At 38.9% G+C, this 17,267-nt stretch overlaps 1 pseudogene; it reads right to left on the bottom strand.

The window, feature by feature from the left end:
• Positions 1–13,019: 13,019 nt before the first annotated feature.
• On the bottom strand, positions 13,020–14,255 carry LOC136315510 (large ribosomal subunit protein uL4 pseudogene; annotated as a pseudogene).
• Positions 14,256–17,267: the final 3,012 nt, after the last annotated feature.

The raw sequence follows: 17,267 nt of genomic DNA on the forward strand, positions 1-17,267 counted from the left end.
CTGACTTACTTAGTTTGGGCAGACCCAGGCATCTGCAAATTTAAAAGCTCCTCAGATGATTATAATATACAACCAGTGTTGAGAACCATTAGGTTAAATGATACAAGATTATAAATAAGCTTTCTTTAAAAATTCTTACATTTTCCTTTTGTCTACTTCCAGTGCTAATTCAGGCAAAGTTTAAACTGCCCTTTAAGTACAACCTGTTTTATGTAGACTTTAACAAAATCAATGCATATACATACACAAACCTATTGATTTCCAATGAAAATCACCTGTCAAAATTATACTATGTGCAGCCAGAGCCAAAATGTAAAGACTAAGTTCATAAATAATGCTAACTCTATTAGAGTGCATCTCCATGGACTCTTTTGGGCTAGCGTGATGAAAACTACGTCAATCCACTTTAAGTTAAAGAGAAAGGGGGGGCTGGATTTATTAGCTAATAACTAGAAAAGACTATAATAGATGTAGCATTGACTACACTAGATCCAGGGCCCAAAAATGTCACCAAGACTGCCTTTCTTACTGTCTCTCATACTCCCTTTCTCCTTTCCTTAGCTCTGCTTCTCTCTAGAGGGTGGTCTCATTCACTCTGTCAATGAGTATCCTCCAACTGATAGAGGTCCCAGGTTCAGATCTTTGCAGCATCCTGACCTGAGGCAAAAGATGGTCTTTCCTGCCTCTCCTGAAGAAAAGTCCCAGACAATGACTGATTGCCCCGAATTGGATTACAAGCCCTGTCTAAAAATATCAAAATATTATCTATCTAAAAATCTATCACTTGACAATCAAATTGAGTTCTAAAATATTAATAAAAAATGAACATGAGAAAGAAGTAGAGAGAGTAGAAGATCAATTTAAAGAACTCTGTGTTTGCTGCAGCAAAATATACCTTACAGAAGATACAGTAGTTAAATTACAGAAATAGTCAAAGGTCATCCAAGATAGACTTTTATCTTAAAGGGATTACTTTAACTTTTATCCTGAGAGCTAAGAGAGCCACAAAAGGATTTCAGCAGAGGAATGAGACGACCAGAAATGTTTTGGTAAGATTCCTTTTGCGTGTGGGGATAGATTGAAGAGAATGCACTTTTAAAATAGAAACCAGGGATATTGAAGTTATCCACATGAAAAGAAATCTAAACTTGTACTAAGGCAAAGATAAGAAAATTAGAAACATGAAATGGACTCAAGAGATTTTAAGGAGGCGGTATCTGCAAGTAACTAAACTGTATGAAGTGCTCAGAATGGGAAAGGATTCAGTATGACTCATTGATTTCTAGCTTGGGAAACTTGGAGAAAAGTGATGCTATTAATTAAGAGAATTCAGGAATATAGGCAAATTAAAGGAATAGGTCATAAATTCAGTTTAACATATTAAACAATTTATCTATAGGATAAAAAACAGTCAATTTGTATTATGAACTCGGTTGTAAGGTCAACTTTAATCAAAAAATCATAATGTTAGATGATTAGTCCATAAATACAGTGTGTCCATAAAGTCATGGTGCACTTTTGACCGGTCACAGGAAAGCATCAAACGATGACAGAAATGTGAAATCTGCACCAAATAAAAGGAAAACTCTCCCAGTTTAATACCTATTCAGTACAGTTCGATGTGGGCTCCATTTGTTGCCCTATACACATCCAAACGATAGTGAAGTTCTTGTCACACACGGGTAAGGACGTCTGGTGTAACAGAGTGAATAACATCTGTGATTCTCTGTTTTAAGTGATTAATGTCGTGGCGCTTCATTATAAATGCACCGATATTCACGTTGCACTTTGGTCACAGATTCGAATTTAGTGAGCCACAGAACACACTGAACTTTGCTCTGTACCATCCACATATCAACTGGCATGGCCGTGGGTTGCTCCGCTGTATACACGGTGTTATGTCATCATCTGCAGATGCGCTCATGCTGCCACATCATCCTACAGAAACTGGGAGGGTTTTCCTTTTATTTGGTGCAGATTTCACATTTCTATCATCTTTTGTTGCTTTCCTGTGACCGGTCAAAAGTGCACCATGACTTTACGGACACACTGTATATTAAGGTCATTATTTAGGGCAAAGGTAGCACTAAAAGCAGTGAGCAGGCTGCTAAGCCATATGACATTTTTAATAAATGTGGAGGATAAGCAAGTTAGTAAATAACCTCAACTAGAATGGTGTAGAGGGTGTTCTAGCCATATGGCAAGAGCCCCAAAGGAGGACCAATACAGAAGAGGAACAAAGGTTTTGAAGTGGAAGTGAGGACAAATGGATACTGAGTTTGTCCCTTCCCAGATCTATGGCTCCTAGCACTGAAGAGGAACACAGTCACCTAGACAGGAAGCTAAGGGGATGAGTGAGGACTCTGGAGGAAAGCCAGATGTTCTAGTGAAGATTTCTTTCTTTTTGGTTCTCCAGTATCCAAACCTAGGAGGGGTCTGGAAGAAAAGAATAAGAAGCCAAAGAAGAAATAGATTCTCCTTCTCCAGCTCACATGATGGAGGCCCTTAGCTGCGGTCTAGCTTCAGCCAACTCCATGTCCTACACTCCACGCTGAGATGGTCACAGAAAGGTCCAGCCAACTTGAAAAATTCATCAACAGACAGCAGTTTCAAAAAGAAGTAGGACATGAGGCACATTGTAAACATTAAGTATTCCAACATATGATATCCCCTAAACATGATTAGGATAGGACATACTCCCAATACTCATTTCATGCCTAAGGGCACCATTTTCTGTCATGTGAATGTATTCTTTTGTCTTCTCTAATTCAACAATTTGGGCAAGGGTACATGGGGGAGGGGGTGGAGAGTTGTGACAATTTAAAAACAGCAGCTGGCATAATGATAAACATAAAATGCTGGTATTTTTTAACTCTAAAATATTAATTTCCACCAATATTTTATTATTAAACTAGATAACATGGATGGCTGAGAGTCCAGTGGTAGCAGTGACAAAGGTGGTGACCCAGTGGCACACTTGGGCCATGATTCTAGCTATAGCTGCCCAGCTTCCCTGAATCCTGCAAATTTTCTGAGCTGGTTCTCAAGCCTTTCCATTATTAGATATCTTTACAATAAATTTATTTTCTGCTTAAGTTAGCCAAAGTTGATTTCTGTTATTTGCAGCAGCACTTGCAGCAGTCAGATTGAGGGTTTAGCATGCTAGAATCACTAGCTCTGGTAAGACCCCTAAATTGTAGAGTCAGGAGTTTCAGTTTTTGAACATAAAAGCAAAAGTTCAAATGAGAAAAATAATGTGACAATATGAAAATTAAAATATTTCTATGTCAAAATATACCATAACTAAAAGTAAAAGGTAAACTAAAAGAGTACATTAAGAAATGTCCAGGAGGAGAAAAAGATAGCAGCAAAGTAGGCAGACGTACAGACGCCCAGCTCTCATCACCAAACTGGAATACAAATCAATTTAGGAAAAATCAGCATGAAAAACCAACTCTGAACTACAAGAACAGCTCTCAAAAACCAAGGAGCAAAGAAGAAGCCACAACAAACCTGGTAGGGAGCGCCTGAATCTCCCCTGCTTATAGGAACGGAGGGGGGGGTGAGGCTGAGAGCCCAGAGGGGATCTCACACAAGGGAAAAGAGCAGAAACTACTGCTCACAGCCACTTGCCTGGCAACCAGAGAGTGAGGTGTGTTGAAAAGACCAGCTTATCTCCCAAGCGGAAAGGAAAGAGAGAGGAACAGACTGTAAGGGGCTAAGGAATGAAAGAGATGACCTAAAAAAGCTGACTCATCCATGCTGGAGGCAGCCATAGCTGGGGAGGGGCTGAACCTTTCACAAAACAGAGCTGAATTGCTTCCGTATCAGAGATCTCCAGACATCTATCCAGCTCCAATCAGTGCAACAAGACACAGCTGAAAACAAAAAGTGGGGAGGAGGGGCAGTAACTCAGGTCTCCTTGGAGATCTGAGATACACCTCCCCCTACTGAAGCTGAGAAAACACCCTGCCCCCAGAGAGATTAATTGGCTAAAGAGGCCTTCAGAGTCTCAGGGTACACCCATCGCATTCCTGGATACAGTTTCAAGGAAGCCCCCTGCTGAGATCAGTAAAAAGACTATCACCTATTAAGAAAACAAACAAATCAAGACTTCAAAGCTGCCCAAATCCGAAAGTGGATTACAGATAACAGTTGATACCAACCCAAGAAGACCTAGAAATAACACAACTGAAAACTGGAGGCAGACAACACCAAGCCTAGACTCAACCAACTCTACAAATAAAACACCCCAAAACAGACAATGAAAAAAACAAAGAAGTGCAATCCAAATGAAACCACAAGAGACACCTTCAGGAGATGAACTGAGTGATATGGAAATAATCAAATTTCAGATGCGGAGTTCAAAATAATGATTGTAAGGATGCTTAGGGATCTTAGAACAACAATGGATGGTCATTATGAACACCTAAATAAAGAAATAGCAAGTATAAAAAAGAATCAGAGATGACAAATACAATATCAGAAAGAAAGACCACAATGGAAGGAATTAAAAACAGGATAGAGCCCTGGCCGGTTGGCTCAGTGGTAGAGCATCGGCCTAGCGTGCAGAGGACCCGGGTTCGATTCCCGGCCAGGACACACAGGAGATGCACCCATTTGCTTCTCCACCCCTCTGCCGCGCCTTCCTCTCTGTCTCTCTCTTCCCCTCCCGCAGCCAAGGCTCCATTGGAGCAAAGATGGCCCGGGCGCTGGAGATGGCTCTGTGGCTTCTGCCCCAGGTGCTACAGTGGCTCTGGTCGCAACATGGAGACACCCAGGATGGGCAGAGCATCGCCCCCTGGTGGGCAGAGCGTCGCCCCATGGTGGGCGTGCCGGGTGGGTCCCGGTCGGGCGCATGCGGGAGTCTGTCTGACTGTCTCTCTCTGTTTCCAGCTTCAGAAAAATGCAAAAAAAAAATAAAAAATAAAAAAATAAAAAAACAGGATAGATAGAGCTGAGGATAGAATCAGCGAGCTGGAGGACAACTGGAATGAAGGCATGAAAGCAGAGAAGAAAAGAGAAAAGAGACTCAAAAAGTCAGAGGAAACCCTTAGAGAGCCCTGTGAAAACATGAAGAGAAATAACATCCACATCATAGGGGTTGCTGAAGAAGAAGAAAAAGAACAAGGGATAGAGACTTTGTTCAATCATATCATAGCTGAAAACTTGCCTAAATTAATGCAAGAGAAACTCTCACAAGTCCAAGAAGCACAAAGGACTCCATTAAAGAGAAACCCAAAGAAACCTACACCAAGACACATAATAATTAAAATACCAAAGCTAAGCAATAAAGAGAAAATATTAAAAGCTGCAAGAGAAATAAAAAGTTATCACCTACAAAGGAGCCCCCATAAGGATGACATTCAAGTTCTCAACAGAAACACTTGAGGCCAGAAGGGACTGGCAAGAAATATTCAAAGTAATGCAGAACAAGAACCTACAACCAAGACTACTTTATCCAGCAAGGCTATCGTTTAAAATCGAAGGAGAAATAAAAAGCTTCCCAGACAAAAAACAACTCAAGGAATTCATTACAACCAAACCAATGCTGCAGGAAATGTTAAGGGGCCTGTTGTAAACAGATCAAAGTGGGAAAAGAATATAGCAAAAAAGGAATACACCTTTAAAGAATAAAATGGCAATAAACAACTACATATCAATAATAACCTTAAACGTAAATGGATTAAATGATCCAATCAAAAGACATAGGGTAGCTGCATGGATAAGAAAACAGGACCCATACGTATGCTGTCTACAAGAGACACACCTTAGAACAAAAGATACACATAAATTGAAGGTAAAAGGATGGAAAAAAACATTTCATGCAAATAGAAATGAAAAAAAAGCTGGGGTAGCAATACTTATATCAGACAAATTGGACTTTAAAACAAAGGATATAGTAAGAGATAAAGAAGGCCACTACATAATGATAAAGGGAGTAATCCAACAGGAAGATATAACTATTATAAATATCTATGCACCTAATATAGGAGCACCCAAATATATAAAGCAGACTTTGATGGATTTAAAGGGTGAGATCAACAGCAATACTATAATAGTAGGGGATTTCAATACCCCACAAACATCACTAAATAGATCCTCAAGAAAGAAAATTAACAAAGAAACAGTAGACTTATTGGAAACACTAGATCAACTCGATTTAATAGATATCTTCAGAACCTTTCACCCTAAAGCAGCAGAATATACATTCTTTTCAAGTGCTCATGGTACATTCTCTAGGATAGACCACATGTTAGGGCACAAAAGTGCTCTCAACAAATTTAAGAAGACTGAAATCATATCAAGCACTTTCTCCAATCACAATGGCATGAAACTAGAAATGAACCACAGCAGAAAAGCTCAAAAATTCTCAAACACATGGAAACTAAATAGCAGGTGGTTAAATAATGAATGGATTAAGAATGAGATCAAAGAAGAAATAAAAAAATTCCTAGAAACGAATGACAATGAGCATACAACAACTCAAAATTTATGGGACACAGCAAAAGCAGTCCTGAGAGGGAAGTTCATACCACTACAGGCACACTTTCAGAAGGTAGAAAAAGCTCAAATAAACAACTTAACCCTGCATCTAAAAGAATTAGAATAAGAACAGCAAGTAAAGCCCAAATGTAGTAGAAGGAAGGAAATAATAAAGATCAGAGCAGAAATAAATGACATAGAGGCTAAAGAAACAATTCAGAGGATCAATGAAACTAGGAGCTGGTTTTTTGAAAAGGTAAACAAGATTGATGCACCTTTAAGTAGACTCACCAAGAAAAAGAGAGAGAGGACTCAAATAAATAAAATTAGAAATGAGAGAGGGGAAATAACCACTGACACAACAGAAATACAAAATATTGTAAGAAAACACTATGAAGAACTGTATGCCAATAAACTAGACAACCTAGAAGAAATGGACAAATTCCTTGAAACATATCATCTTCCAAAAATCAATCTGGAAGAATCAGAAAACCTAAACAAACCGATTACAACAAATGAGATCGAAACAGTTATCACAAAACTCCCAACAAAGAAAAGTCTGGGGCCTGATGGCTTCACAACGGAATTCTACCAAATATTCAAAGAAGAACTAACTCCTATCCTCCTCAAACTATTTCAAAAAATTCAAGAGGAAGGAAGACTTCCAAGCTCCTTTTATGAGACCAGCATAATTCTGATTCCAAAACCAGGCAAAGACAACACAAAGAAAGAAAATTATAGACCAATATCTCTGATGAATATAGATGCTAAAATCCTCAACAAAATATTAGCAAACCGGATCCAACAATATATGGAAAAAAATCATACACCATGATCAAGTGGGATTTATTCTGGGGAGGCAAGGATAGTACAATATTCGCAAACCTATCAATGTTATTCATCACATAAATGAAAGGAAGGAGAAAAACCATATGATAATTTCAATAGATGCAGAAAAAGCTTTTGATAAAGTCCAGCACCCATTCATGATCAAAACTCTCAGCAAAGTGGGAATACAGGGAACATACCTCAACATGATAAAAAGCCATCTATGAGAAACCCACAGCCAACATCATACTCAATGGGCAAAAATTAAAAGCAATACCCTTAAGATCAGGAACAAGGCAGGGGTGCCCCCTTTCACCACTCTTATTTAAGTCCTGGAAGTCCTAGCCACAGCAATCAGACAAGAAGAAGAAATAAAAGGCATTCAAGTTGGAAAAGAAGAAGTAAAACTATCATTATTTGCAGATGATATGATATTGTATATAGAAAACCCTAAAGTCTCCGTCAAAAAGCTACTGGACCTGATAAATGAATTCCCCAAAGTGGAAGGATATAAAATCAATACTCAGAAATCAGAGGCATTTTTATACACCAACAATGAACAGTCAGAAAGAGAAATTAAAGAAACAACCCCCTTCACAATTACAACCAAAAAAATAAAGTACCTAGGAGTAAACTTAACCAAGGAGATTAAAGACTTGTTCTCAAAAAATTACAAAGCATTGATAAAAGAAACCAAGGAAGATACAAACAAGTGGAAGCATATACCGTGCTCATGGTTAGGAAGAATAAACATCATTAAAATGTCTATATTAACCAAAGCAATCTATAAATTCAATGCAATATCAATTAAAATACCAATGACATACTTCAAAGATATAGATCACATATTACAAAAATTTATATGGAACCAAAAAAGAACACGAATAGCCTCAGCAATCTTAAAAAAGAAGAATAAAGTGGGAGGTATCACACTTCCTGATATCAAGTTATACTACAAGGCCATTGTATTCAAGACAACCTGGTACTGGCATAAGAACAGGCATATAGATCAATGGAACAGAACAGAGAACCCAGAAATAAACCCACAGTTCTATGGACAACTGATATTTGACAAAGGAGGTAAGGAAATACAATGGAGTAAAGACAGCCTCTTTAACAAATGGTGCTGGGAAAATTGGACAGCTACCTGCAAAAAAATGAAACTAGATCACCAGCTTACACTACTCACAAAAATAAGCTCAAAATGGATAAAAGACTTAAATGTAGGCCGTGAAACCATCAGCATCTTAGAAGAAAACATAGGCAGTAAGCTCTCCGACATCTCTCAGAGCAGTGTATTTGCTGATTTATCTCCACAGGGAAGTGAAATAAAAGACAGGATAAACAAATGGGACTATATCAAACTAAAAAGCTTTTGCACAGCTAAAGACAACAAGAACAGAATAAAAAGACAAACTACACAATGGGAGAACATATTTGACAATACGTCTGATAAGGGGTTAATAACCAAAATTTATAAAGAACTTGTAAATCTCAACACCAGGAAGACAAACAATCCAATCCAAAAATGGGCAAAAGAGATGAATAGACACTTCTCCAAAGAGGACATACAGATGGCCAATAGGCATATGAAAAAATGCTCAACATCACTAATCATTAGAGAAATGCAAATTAAAACCACAATGAGATATCACCTCACACCAGCCAGAATGGCGCTCATCAACAAAACAACACAGAACAAGTGCTAGCGAGGATGTGGAGAAAAGGGAACCCTCCTGCACTGCTGGTGGGAATGCAGACTGGTGCAGCCACTATGGAAAACAGTATGGAGATTCCTCAAAAAACTGAAAATCAAACTGCCTTTTGACCCAGCTATCCCACTTTTAGGAATATACCCCAAGAACACCATAGAACAGCTCCAAAAGGAGAAATGCACCCCCACGTTTGTGGCAGCATTGTTCACAATAGCAAAGATCTGGAAACAGCCCAAGTGTTCATCAGAGGACGAGTGGATTAAAAAGCTTTGGTACATATATACTATGGAATACTACTCAGTCATAAGAAATGATGACATCGGATCATTTAAAACAACATGGATGGACCTTGATAACATTATAAGTGAAATAAGTAAATCAGAAAAAAACTAAGAACTATATGAATCCATACATAGATGGGACATATAAATGAGACTCAGAGACATGAACAAGAATGTGATGGCAACAGGGGTGAGGGGGTGGGGGGAGGGGGGGAGGGGGAGGGGGCGAGGAAGACGAGAGGGGTTGGGGGAGGGGAGGGGCACAAAGAAAACCAGATAGAAGGTGACAGAAGACAATTTGACTTTGGGGGAGGGGTATACAGCACAATCAAATGTCAAAATAATCTGGAGATGTTTTCTCTCAACATATGTACCCTGATTTATGAATGTCACTGCATTAAATTTAATAAATAAATAAAAAATTAAGAATAGAGTTACCGTATGACCTAGCTGCATCCCTCTTCTGGGTATCTACCCAAAAAACTTAAAAACATTTATTTGCAAAGATGTATGCACCCTTACGTTCAATGCCAATACACGGAGACAACCAAAGTGTTCTACGATAAAAAAGATATGTATATACATACTATGGAATGCTACTCAGCCAAAGAAAAGATGAAATACTGCCATTTAAAACAACATGAAGAAAACCTGAGAATATTATGATAAATGAAAAAAGTCAGTCAGAAAAAGCTAAGAACCACATGATTTCACTCATATATAGAATATAAAACTGAATCTCATAGACACAGACAATAGTATGGTAATTACCAAAGGGAAGGGAGTGAGGAGTTAGTACAGGGTACAGGGGGCCAAATATATGGTGATGGAAGATGCTGTCACTTGGGGCTAGGCAAATAATGCAGTATGCAGACCAGGTATCATAGAAATGTACACTTGAAATCTGTATGATCTTATTAACCAATGTTACTCCAATAAATTTAATTTTAAAAATAAATAAAAACTTACCACCACACAGAAAATGTTTTATCCTTTCGCAATTTATAGCTGCTAGTGGAATGAGTTGCCAGGTGAGGATGAGGCCCATATTAAAATGCAAGTACTGTAACCAATATTCTAGTGACCTTTTAAGAAAGCAGGGCAAAATGACAGCAAGATGATGCTCTCTGTCCTCACATTCAAAATCACATGACTTCTATTCTACTTTTATCTTTACATATAATTTTTTAATGTTTGCTTCTATTCTATACTCTGTAAATCTGGAAATCAGAAAGTATAAGACCAAGAAGCCAAGGACTGTGTCTCTCTTGTTCCACACTGTCTTCTTAGTACACAGCCCAGTGCTTGATAAGTAGGCATATAATAAATATATATTGAACTAATGAATGAATTAAACTGTTGACCCAAGTGCCAAGAACACTATATCACATCTCTCACTTTATTAAGATATACTGAAAATTCAACAGAAAAATTATATTCTCATGTCATTTGTAGGCCCTTGTTATTGGTTGTGTATAAAATTATTATGTCATAGATTCAGATTTAGAGCAAACTCTAACAACTGAAATTACAAGTAGGATACTAAGAATATTACAAAAATAAAGTATATCAATACATGAAATCTCTTAAGTTTCACTGATGTGGGGACAAGCACCAGGTTTTCATTTCACTGCTATAGATACTATATTTCTATCAGTTGAATGCACTCTGCTATATTTGGGCAGGGGATGTTAGATGGGAGGTGAGCGGAATGATATATGACTATCAGAATCACAGCAGCTGTATATTTTTAAACTGAAAATTTGACATTTACAGAAGTTTTTGGGGGGGGTTGTTTTTTTACAGAGAGAGGGATAGACAGGGACAGACAGACAGGAACGAAGAGATGAGAAGCATCAATTATTAGTTTTTCGTTGCACGTTGCAACACCTTAATTGTTTATTGATTGCTTTCTCATACGTGCCTTGACCACGGGCCTTCAGCAGACCGAGTAACCCCTTGCTCAAGCCAGTGAGCTTGGGCTCAAGCTGGTGAGATTTTTGCTTAAACCAGATGAGCCGTTGCTCAAGCTGGCGACCTCGGAGTCGGAGTCTCAAACCTGGGTTTTCCGCATCTCAGTCTGATGCTCTATCCACTGCGCCACCACCTGGTCAGGCAAGAAAGTTTTCTAAAATACTAATTTCCACAAATATTTTAGCAATATATTGTGGAATAGTAGAAAAAATTACAAGAAAAACTTGGATGGTGACATACAAATCAGAAAAATTCTGATTAAAGCATACTTTGCATAATAAAATTCTTACCAATATATGTCTTTCAGCAAATGTTTGTGAATACCTTAGAGCAGGCATCCCCAAACTACAGTTTACAGGCCGCATGCAGCCCCCTGAGGCCATTTATCCGGGCCCCCGCCACACTTCCGGAAGGGGCACCTCTTTCATTGATGGTCAGTGAGAGGAGCACTGTATGTGGCGGCCCTCCAACAGTCTGAGGGCCAGTGAACTGGCCCCCTTTGTAAAAAGTTTGGGGACCCCTGCCTTAGAGAAATAGTGTACAGATTTGTAGCCCTTAAAAATTTCAGAAAATAATTACTTCTAAGTGCGAAAAAAGGGCTATTAATAACTCTCCTAGTATTGAAAGTTCTACCACTTTATGAACCTTAAATTATTTGGAAACTATAACATTTACAATTCAGCCAATATCATAGAATGGCTTATTCTGCCCGTATGTAACTGTTTTTCCCATCTTTCTGTTCCACTAAAATGACATTTACTCAAGAAAATCATGAATATCATTGCAAAATTATATTTTTCTTAATATTTCTGCAGTTGTGATTCCCCTGTTAACCCTCGTCTTTGGAAAACTGTTTCTTTCATTTGAGAAGAAAGAGATTGTTTGAGACCTGACTCAGCCTGTAGGTAAGACAGTAGATAAGTCAGTTAACCTTTATGGGCTTTATAAGTAAAAAATAAATAAATAAAAATGATATCTACCATACAGGGTTGTTGCGAGAAAAAATAATACACTGTAGGTAGCAGTCCTTAGTAAATCATAAAGCTTTATAGACACATTAATATATTGTATCTAGCAACTAAAATTTCAGCTTATTCTGTCAGAGCTTTCTCTTTCCTACATCCCCTTCAACTTTTATGCAAACATCTCCAATCTAGCATTAAAAATACATATTGAGTTCCTTCATATATATTTTATGAAGCACTGTGCTAGCAGCTGAAGATGCAAAAAAAGGGACAGTAAAGGAGGAAGGAGAAAACCGTATGGGCACAGCTATCTCATTATATTTAGTAGAACAGAACAACCTTGGGACAGGTTGTATACAATCATAATGAAAATGCTTGACATTTTTAAACCTAAGCTTTTCTTCTCAGTTTTCTCTCTCTTTTATATTTTTTGACTTGCTGAATTTCAAGAATGCCAAGAGAGGAAAGATGTTTTATTTAATTTAAGCTTTCATAGCACTGAACTTGCTACGAAACATTGTGCCCTCAAAGACAATAAAGCATCCTCCCCATCCATATGTTTAAAATCATAGTATAATGTAATATCAAATATAATGTAATAGCAAACATATAATATTTTTTATTAATTGAATTTATTGGGATGACATTGGTTCACAAAACCGTAAGGTTTGAAGTGTACAGCTCAGCAAAACATCTTTTTTTTTCTCTCTTTCTCTCATCAGGTTTTTATTCAATGTGATTTGACCTTAATGGAAAAAACAAATTGAAGTTTATGCTGCAGGCTTCTTTTCTTCTGTGGTGGATTTCTTGTCTGCACGCTTCTTCTCTGCTTCTGGTTTCTTAGTAGCTGCAGCCTTTTCTCGCCACAAAGCCTTCTTCTGCTTGTTAACACCAACAGCCTTCTTTTCTTCCTTCCCTACCTCAGGCTTCTTGCCTGGAGCCCCTTCTCATCTGACCTGGCTCCTGCTGCTGCTGCCGCTTTATCCGCCCAGAGCTTGTGGCTCTTGGCCTGGTGAAGAATGTGTTCCGGCGCATGGTCTTGCACGTGGGTTTAGCTTCAAGATGACTCTCGGGTGTTTCAGTGGATGCTTCTCCTTCAGGACTCTGTGATGAGACTTCTTGCGTGGTGCCCAGAGGGCTCTTTGGATCTCTGGGCTTTTCAAGATTCTGCTAAGGTCTATACTGAGCATCTTGTGTGTGGGAAGGTTGTAGTTCCTCTTGAGGGAGGCAGCTTTACACCAAGTGCCACACAGATCATCTAACTTGCGGAAAGCACTTTCACTCCAAATGCAGAGACGGCCCACATGCCCACCAGGAGCAAATTTCAAAGTATTCAGTTTGCTTACATTAAGCAGAATAATTCCAGAAATGTTTTTGAAGGCTCTGATGATACCATTGTCCCCATTATAGATGATACAATGTCCCCTACACTGGATACAACGGTTTCTCATTTTGCCCTTGCCAGCTCTCATTTGCTGAGAGGCATAGACCTTTTTGACATCATTCCAGGCCTAAGTTTCTCCAGAAGCAAAACAGCCTCCTTGGTTTTCTTGTAGCCTTCAACTCTACCCTCAACCACCAGAGGAAGTTCAGGAACTTCCTCCATACGATGACCTTTAGACATGGCCAGCGCTGGTAAGGCCAAGGTTGCCAGGGCAGGGCAGATGGCATGTTGCTTCTGTGTTGTGTTCACTCTGCAGTGCCAATGGTGGCTTTGGTGCTTTCCAAAAGCACCCTGGCCAGAATGATGGGTCCCACCACCTCGAACTCTGGGCATTCGAGCCTCAGCTCTGCCAGTATAGAGACTCAGCTCTGGTTTGATGACTTGCCAATTCATTGACAACATAGGGCTGTCTGTCTTTGCATAAGTTGGTGTGAATGAAGTTCACAATAGCTAGTCAATTGGGAGCCTTGAACACAGCAGGCAAAGTGACATTTTTGCCAGATGACTCCCCTTTTTTGGAGTACACTGATATCAGGGGACAAACACATACCATGGCGTGGAGAGGAGAAGGTCACACTCATCTAAGGCCAGTGGCTCCCACAGGAAAAGCAACATCATATTTCTTAATCTTTTTTTTAAGGGAGAGATGGGGAGGCAGGGAGACAGGGAGGCAAAGAAGCATGGAGGCAGAGAGACAGACTCCCACATGTGTCTCAACCAAGATCCACCCAACAAGCCCCTATAGGGCAATGCTTTGCCCATCTGAGGCTGCTGCTCCATTGCTCAGCAACTGAGCTATTTCAGCACCTGAGGTGAGGCTGTGGATCCATCCTCAGCACCTGGGGCCAAATTGCTCAAACCATTCAAGCTATGGCTGCAGGAGGGGAGGAGAGTGAGAGAGAGAGAAAAGGAAGAGGAGGGGTGGAGAAGCAGATGGTCGCTTCTCCTGTGTGCCCTGACCAGAAATCGAACCTGGGACCCCCACACACTGGGCCCACACTCTAACTCTGAGCCTACCAACCAGTAAGTACCATTTTATTTTTTTTTAAGTGAGATAAGGGGAGATAGTGAGACAGACTTTCACACACGCTCCAACCAAGATCCACCAGGCAATCCCCATCTGAGGACAATGCTTGAATTAACTGAGCTATCTCAAAACCTGAGGCTGACACTTGGACCAACTGAGCTATCCTCAGCGCCCAGGGTCAACACTCAAACCAATCAAGCCACACAGGTTGCAAGAGGGAAAGAGAGAGAGAGAAAGGGAGAGGAAGGGAAAGATAAACAGAAGGATGCCATTACAGATCAGAGTTCCTTTTCCCTAGAAGAGAGGGAGGGGCAAGCACAAGCCTTTGGACCACAGAGTCCAGAGTAAGCCACTAAAATACCAATATAACCACTTTAATCATGTTTTCTTTCATGAAACTCAGTCCATAAAAATTATAAAACTATTCACAAAGAGGAAATACAAATAACTATTTTTTAACTTGCATGCAAAATTATTTGGAGCTGCCCCTACGTGCTATGTCCATTAAGCTCTTGTTTTATTTTTTTTATAAAATTTTATTAATTTTAATGAGGTGACATCAATAAATCAGGTTACATATGTTCAAAGAAAACATCTCCAGGTTATCTTGTCATTCAATTATGTTGCATACCCATCACCCAAAGTCAGATTGTCCTCCGTCACCTTCTATCTAGTTTTCTTTGTGCCCCTCCTCCTCCCCCTTCCCCTCTCCCCCACCCCATAACTACCACACCCTTGTCCATGTCTCTTAGTCTTGTTTTGATGTCCCACCTATGTATGGAATCATGCAGTTGTTAGTTTTTTCTGATTTACTTATTTCACTCCGTTTAACGTTATCAAGATCCAACCATTTTGTTGTAAATGATCCGATGTCATCATTTCTTATGGCTGAATAGTATTCCATAGTGTATATGTGCCACATCTTCTTTATCCAGTCATCTATTGAAGGGCTTTTTGGTTGTTTCCATGTCTTGGCCACTGTGAACAATGCTGCAATGAACATGGGGCTACATGTGTCTTTGTGTATCAATGTCTCTGAGTTCTTGGGGTATATACCCAGTAGAGGGATTGCTGGGGCATAAGGTAGTTCTATTTTCAGTTTTTTGAGGAACCACCATACTTTCTTCCATAATGGTTGTACTACTTTACATTCCCACCAACAGTGTATAAGGGTTCCTTTTCCTCCACAGCCTCTCCAACATTTGTTATTACCTGTCTTGTTAATAATAGCTAATCTAACAGGTGTGATGTGGTATCTCATTGTAGTTTTGATTTGCATTTCTCTAATAACTAATGAAGATGAGCATCTTTTCATATATCTGTTGGCCATTTGTATTTCTTCCTGGGAGAAGTGTCTGTTCATGTCCTCTTCCCATTTTTTTATTGGATTGTTTGTCTGTTGTTGAGTTTTATGAGTTCTTTGTATGTTTTGGATATTAGGCCCTTATCTGAGCTGTTGTTTGAAAATATCATTTCCCATTTAGTTGTTTATTTTGTTGTCAATTTCTCTTGCTGAGCAAAAACTTCTTAGTCTGATGTAGTCCCATTCATTTATCTTTGCCTTCACTTCTCTTGCCTTTGGAGTCAAATTCATAAAATGCTATTTAAAACCAAGGTCCATGAGTTAATACCTATGTCTTCTTCTATGTACTTTATTGTTTCAGGTCTTATATTTAGGTCTTTGATCCATTTTGAATTAATTTTAGTACAAGGGGACAAACTGTAGTCGAGTTTCATTCTTTTGCTTGTGGCTTTCTCATTCTTTTTTACAGCCTTATAGCATTGTTCACAGTGGCCAGGACATGGAAACAACCAAAAAGCCCGTCAATAGATGACTGGATAAAGAAGATGTGGCACATATACACTATGGAATACTACTCAGCCATAAGAAATGATGACATCGGATCATTTACAACAAAATGGTGGGATCTTGATAACATTATACGAAGTGAAATAAGTAAATCAGAAAAAACCAGGAACTGCATTATTCCATATGTAGGTGGGACATAAAAGTGAAACTAAGAGACATTGATAAGAGTGTGGTAGTTATGGGGGGAGGGGGGAAAGGGAGAGGGAAAGGGGGAGGGGGAGGGGCACAAAGAAAACTAGATAGAAGGTGACAGAGGACAATCTGACTTTGGGTGATGGGTATGCAACATAATTGAAAGACAAGATAACCTGGACTTGTTGATCTTTGAATATATGTATCCTGATTTATTGATGTCGCCCCATTAAAAAAATAAAATTATAATAAAAAAAGAAAAAGAGAAGTGACTTAAAAAAAAAAGTGTGACAACATATCTGTCTAGATAATGGGAAAACAGACACTCTCATGCAGTTCCAGTGGAAATAAACTGGTATAACCCTTTTGGAGGAGAAGTTGGCAATATCAAACTAAAAATAGATATGCATTTATATTTGATTCAGCAATCCCACATCTGGTAATTTGCTATAAATATATACTTTCAAAAATAAAAATGTGTATTTTCATAGTTACTTATTTGTTTATGATTGAAAAATACTGAAAAGCACTGAAAGCTTCTACAA

Source organism: Saccopteryx bilineata, chromosome 11, assembly GCF_036850765.1.
Source record: "Saccopteryx bilineata isolate mSacBil1 chromosome 11, mSacBil1_pri_phased_curated, whole genome shotgun sequence".
Taxonomy (NCBI): Eukaryota; Metazoa; Chordata; class Mammalia; order Chiroptera; family Emballonuridae; genus Saccopteryx; species Saccopteryx bilineata.